We start from the raw sequence: 6,337 nt of genomic DNA, 5'->3' as shown, positions 1-6,337 counted from the left end.
CAAAAGAAATGTAGATATTCTACTCCTTCAGGGATTCGAACAGACAACCCTACATACTAGGGGATATGAATACCTATTACACATACCCATTATATTGAAACGGCAATACAGTCTATAGTAACACAGTGCAATCCTACCACTCGGCCAGTGAGCCCAGGCATATGAGGTAGACCCTCAGGTTTTATATGAATGTCTATTCAATGATCAAGTACCCCAACGAAGTGCCTATAATTGTATTGTAGCGGAGTCATCCGAACTATTATTATATTGCTCCCGACTCATTATCTGTGCACATTGCTGGCTGCTGTCCAGAGGGGTGTCAAGACTGTTTCCCATGGTCTAGCCACACTTTACATAGCTGGATAGCCCCATTGAATAGCTTCCAGAATATAATTGACCAATGAATTATGCGAAATTGGCTGTCCAACTCACTGTCCATGCGCAATGCTGGCCACTGTCCAGAGGGGTGTCAGGACTGTTTCCCACGGTGTCCACGCACTTTACACCAATGGATAGCCCATCTGAATAGCTTCCAAAATATATAATTTGGGACTAAATTGACAAATAAATTATTGAGAAAAACGCAAAATACTTTTTCAGATGTGAGTCTTTGGGATAACTCAATGTCTGTGCTCATGCTGACCACTGTCTAAAGGGGTGTCAGGACTGTTTCCCACGCGCTTTACATCGATGAATAGCCCATTTGAATAGCTATAATTTGGGACTAGTAAATTATTGAGAAAAGTACATTCTGGACTGCAAGTGAGCCGCTGAAGTGCCATATTTGGATCATCACATTTACAGCAGACCTTCCCCTCAGAACTAACAGAATAATCGTTGGATAATCTAAATATACAATGAGTAGAAATAAAGAGCAAGTAACTGAAGCAATAAGTAATGCGCGAGAACTGAGGGAAAATGAAACTAATTCAAATGTTTGAATATAGTATGCGGCCATCACGGATAAGTCCGAAATAGCCAAAATAAGAAAGAGAAGTGTGACTTGTTCCCACAAGTCACATAGCCTAACCGAGTAATTCGGTCAGCCCAAACCTTCCAGCAATGTCTGGAAGGGGTTGCACTAGTGCCTAAAGGCACTGTATGTGCTGCCCTCCAACAAGGACTCTCGTCTGAGTCTGACTGAGCTCACACTACATAGTCTTTCTTTTCTAAATGCCGACATTATTAACTCAGCTGTAGTTGACACTATACAAATTACTATTATGATCTAATGGTTAAGGTCCATGTATATACAAAGGAATGAATCGAGGGAAATCTACCTAAGGTAACTCCTGTGCGGACTTGCACACTTAGTAAAATCCTCACATGCGTCCCGGATATCTCCGGTGACTACAGATATTGCAAACCCGGACTAAAAATATTTATGTAGCACATCGGTTGTTTATTGGCATGCAAGTATAAGTGCCATTTATGCCATGTGAAGTCCCATTGTAAAAGTGCGCCCAAGCATTGAGATGTGTTGCAATGCATTGCAACGCGTCGCAACGAATATCACGTGATGTTGTGGATTTGTAACTTTTCCGACAGGGAGAGCTCTACCATGGCTTGTGGTTGCTGTGGTGGTTGATTGGGTGTAATATCCCGATTTGTAGGCTGAAGACATCTTCAGCCCATTGATTATCTTGTCTACACAAGATATTGCTTTTAACATCTCCTCATTTGAGGAGAAGTCTGCTCTGATTCTGTCATGAGTGATCATTTCCCTCTTCCATTCAAGGGGAATGTTGTTTAGAAACCTGGCATTGAAGGATGCCTGGTCTGGTGGCATCACCATCTGGGATGCTGCTTTAGACAGTTCTAAGTAGAACTGTTTTAAGCCTTTTGCTGCTTCGTATTTAACATTGCAGTATTTCTTTGTCATGTTCAACGTGGCAGAGGCTTTGATGAAAGTTCTCATCAGTATGTTGAGAACTCCAAGGAACATGCCCTTGTCTCCTCTGAGGAGAGTTTCATCTCGGAGTCTTATTCCGAGGTTGAACGCAGGTCCCCCTAATCTGCAAATCAAGCAGTCCAGATGGACTTTGTCGAATTGGGGACCTTTGCATCCTTGCAAGGTGAGGAATCCCAGTAGTTCTGTGAACCACTGCCAGAATGACTCCATGTCATTCTCCCCTGACCATTTCTTGTCAGGGAAAGCCGGCCTGTTCTTGAGAGCTTCTGGCTTCACTCCCTCTGGGTAGTGAGTGAGTATTCTCACTTTGGCCATTCTTATGGCCTTTGTGTACCATTTTTCCAGGTACTCTTCTTGCTCCCCTGCCTTTGCAGGGTCACTATCCAATGGAGATTTCTCCTTTGGAGGGGTTTTTGCTGGAGGGTCTCTCTCACAGCGTTTCCTTCATTTTGGGCAATTTCGCCTGAAGTTATAGTATTGGAATTCTCTCATTGTTTTGAGAGAATGTGATTGTGTTACCTCTCTGTTTGAGAGGCTCATTGAAGGTGGAGGTTTGGCCAAACCTTTGGTACATTGCAAGCAGGAATTGGCTACGGGACCAGAAAACAGAGGGTAGCACTCCAGCTCACTCCCCAAGAGCTAGGGAAGAAAGAGTAAGGGGGCTGAAAGGGTGTTGTGGTAAGAACAGGTCCATATATCCAACAGGGAGGGGGGAATTTTGGGGAAAAAAATAACTCTGGTAACTCTTGCTTATCTTCTTTCTGTGGTGGATTTCCCTAAAGGTCACGATAGCCCTTTACCAATCGTGTGGCCACTCACAACACCCAAGTACATGGACTTCAAAAGTAGCAGGAGGGGGGAAATCGTCTATTCCATTTTCAAACACTACTTAGATATACCCATACAACATACAACTTGGAAAAGAGTCTGAAATATATAGGTTTGGCTGCCATTGGCTTAGAATAAAATTTCAAACAACAAAAGAAAATGAAAGAAAAACACAAACTTCCTCATACCACTCCAAACACTGCGTCAAAACTCCGTCCCTTTATTTCATTCGACTCTCCTTATCCATAGCTTCCTAACGATACCGATTTTGTGAAATTTGGTGGAGATTTGACTGAGAACAGGAATCGGTATACATATCTTGATTATCCATGCACAGGGAAACTTGGACCAAATAAAATGCCATAATTCCAAGACTCCTCCAATGACTTCTTCAGCATTTATATCATTTGACTAGCCCATATTTTCATTGAGACTAGCTCACATGTGAGCATCCGAACAGTTCATATCATCCCATGACTCCTGTCATGCCCAACAATCAGAATATCTCCACAACCACTGAACTGATTAGGGTGAAATTCAACACTGAGTCTTTGGGCATTTTTCTGGATTTAATGACCCCAAGATCGTCCTCTTCCGTCAACTCTTGATTTTGTTCCCATGGTCATGGTCAAGTGCACAGACTTCACACATGAGGACATCTCAGGTTGGATTTCTCCACCAAATCTCAACCAATTCCTTCGCAGAAAGGCTCTTTCGGTTCGTACGAGAACCCTCTTTCTTCTATCTTATTACTCCCCCCTATAATTCCTTTTTCCTAATAATGTACAAGGGAGGGAGCTGTCAAGAACATGCGAGGAGGGCAGTGTCCCTGGACCTTTCACCAGAAGGAGGCTGGAGGTAGAGAACGAGCAGAGGGACTGCAGCCTCAGTGACTTGGAGAGGAGCACTGTGCCTATGTTTGGTAACGCTTAGGAGTCTGGTCCTTAACTTCAGAACAGGAGGGCATGAACTCTGGGGGGTAGTCTAGTCATCGATTTTGCACTGAGGTGCCATCAACTACAGTACAGGACTTATATACATAATAGAAGACAAATGGGAACGAAGGGGAAAACCCAAGGGGGACTTACCCACTTGCTGGGTCAGTGTCAGGGCATGCCCCAACACACCCTGCCCGACCCCCGCTCTGCTTCCCCGCTCCGCTTCCCCGCTCCGCACCGCTCCTCCCTCCTCTCCCTCTTCCTTTCTCCTGTTCTCCTTTCTTTCTTCCTCTCTTTCTCTCTCTCTCTTACACGGACCACCTTTCCTGCTGCTCAATGTATCACCGGCACGCATGCCCATTTCCCCTCCTGTATCTTACCATCCCTACATCGCCGCCACCGCCGCCGCACTCGCCCTGCACCCACAGCGGACCCTCTCAGGATCTCCTGTGGAGGCACCCGGAGAGCTGTGGCTGTGTGCGAGGGTGACATGGCGCACCCCACGTGATCGATACTGCATGTATATAATAACAGCTGAAGTGGGAACCGAAGAAGTAGCCTTCTTCTCACATTCCCACTTCAGACTAAGTGGTCGGGGATGCTCACCCCACGATGGGATTGCCGCTACGCACAGCCGCTACTCATCCCACCGAGTCCCACATGCCGGGACTTCGCCGCTTTCGGAGCTGTCCCTGACAGTCAGCGAGCTTGTGAGAGAATTGCCTTATCAGGCGTTGTGGAGTGGGTAGGTGAAGGGTGGAATTAGCGATAGCTACTAGAAGTGGGAAAACCTTTGCGAAGTGGGTGGAGGTCCTAGGAGGTCCGTAGTAATATTGGGTAAATAGAAATATTAATAATCGTGTAGGATGAGGATAAGAGGTACTGGAGAAGGTACCGGAGATCAGAGGCAGAGGTGAACTGGAGGGTATAATGGAGGTGCAAGGGGAGGACGGACCAGAGGTGGACTGGAGGTGTGGCGGAGTAGAGTGGAGGTGAAGCAGAGTTGTTATGGATATGACAGGAGCCCAATTTTGATGTATTTGCTGTGTAAGGTTCCATGAAATTGAGCACACCTGTTATGCACTCCTACAACATGCCGATTCTCCTCCTGATTTCTGAATGGTGCCTCCTTTTGGCATCATCTTCTCCTATCCTTGGGAGAAGGATCTCTTTTGCATCTCTGTCAAGTCGTTGATGGTACTCCAGTGTATTTTCACTGGTTGTTCTTTTCATGAATTTTTCACAAGTTCTGGTTTTATCCGGGCCCGTGGCCCAGGGGTATTTTTTTGTTTCCTCACTATTTTGTGAGAAATTTATTTCCTTCAGCAAGTCAGTTTGCTTGCTGATTTTATCAGTCAATGTGTCAATTGTGTTGGCCATTCTTTCTAGAGTTATCTCTAGATGAGCCATGCTATTATGGCTCATTTCCTCGATCTTTTTTTGGATTGAGTTTATCACATTTATTATGCATGATTCCTGGTTTTCCAGGAAGAAGTTGGGCTGGGCGAGTAGTGACTTTCCCCAGTTAACATTGCCGCTTCTGGGGGTTCCAGAAGGGGTTCTTGGAGTAAAGACTCCACGCTCCCTTTGTTTAGGCAAGGCTGTCGCAGAGGGTGCTTCCTTTTCATGGAAGGGTCTTGTAAGGCTTGTTAAGATGGTTGAGTTCACGAGTGATCTCGCGATAGTCAGTTATTGCCTCACACTCCCAGTCCATTAAAGTATGCTGTATGAAGCTGTATTTATCAACAGGGGAGTAAAGGCTGGGGAAGCCTTTACCCCCTCGCATGTAGGTTAAATACATTATAGTATGTACATGTGATATTTGCGGCTTGGGACCGCATGGTAGAATGAAGGGTTCGGGAATAGAAGTGTCATGTCAGGTACAAACCCAATGCGATAAATACAGAATGAATAGGGAGGGTAGGCTGCGAGTACACAGCCTATCTCCCTTACAGGTCTGTTTGCTGGTTTTTCCTTACTTTTCCGTAAGGCTTCCTCAGTGAACTCCCTCATTTTGGTTCACCTTCTCTTCATGATCTTGGAGACCTCCTCTGAGGTTGGCGACCTTGCCTTGTCTGGCATGGTGTGGGGTTGTGTAAACAGCAGAAGTTCTTTTTGGGCTTCTGCACTCTGAGAGATCCTGCTCTCAGGGCATTGTTACAGGGATAAACCCTTGCACTACAAAACAGTGCTCTTTCATTCTTTCATGTACATACATTGGTGAGTGTAGTTGGGGTAGTCCCATGACTGCACAGCCACAACTACACAACACCATACCACAAAGACCTTTGGTGAGATTGAGAGAGGCAGGCAGGAGATTACTGTCCCCCTGTGAGCCTGTGTGACATTGGGATAAATTCCCTGTTACAGCGTTCCTTTGTGCCTTCTTGGGCCTTTAGCCTGAGAAGGAGTTGTTCTTCATTTCCCATCCTCCATTCAGACAGGACCTGGAACAAGTCCAGTAATTTGTTGGATAGCTGATGCAGAGGTTCTTCCCTCTGTTTCCCTCTGTCTGCCTTTGGGGCTTGACTTGGGGAAATGGGGGAAGACTGCAGGGGATAATGGGGCCCTGGAGTTTCCTGCAACTGTGTCCAATCAGCTTTTCAGGCTGATTGTTCAGTGCTTATGCATTTATTGCACAAGTCAATCACCTCCACTG

Source organism: Cantharellus anzutake (assembly GCF_015039405.1).
Source record: "Cantharellus anzutake strain C23 chromosome Unknown EI90scaffold_73, whole genome shotgun sequence".
NCBI lineage: Eukaryota > Fungi > Basidiomycota > Agaricomycetes > Cantharellales > Hydnaceae > Cantharellus > Cantharellus anzutake.
This window is presented reverse-complemented; position numbering follows the sequence as displayed.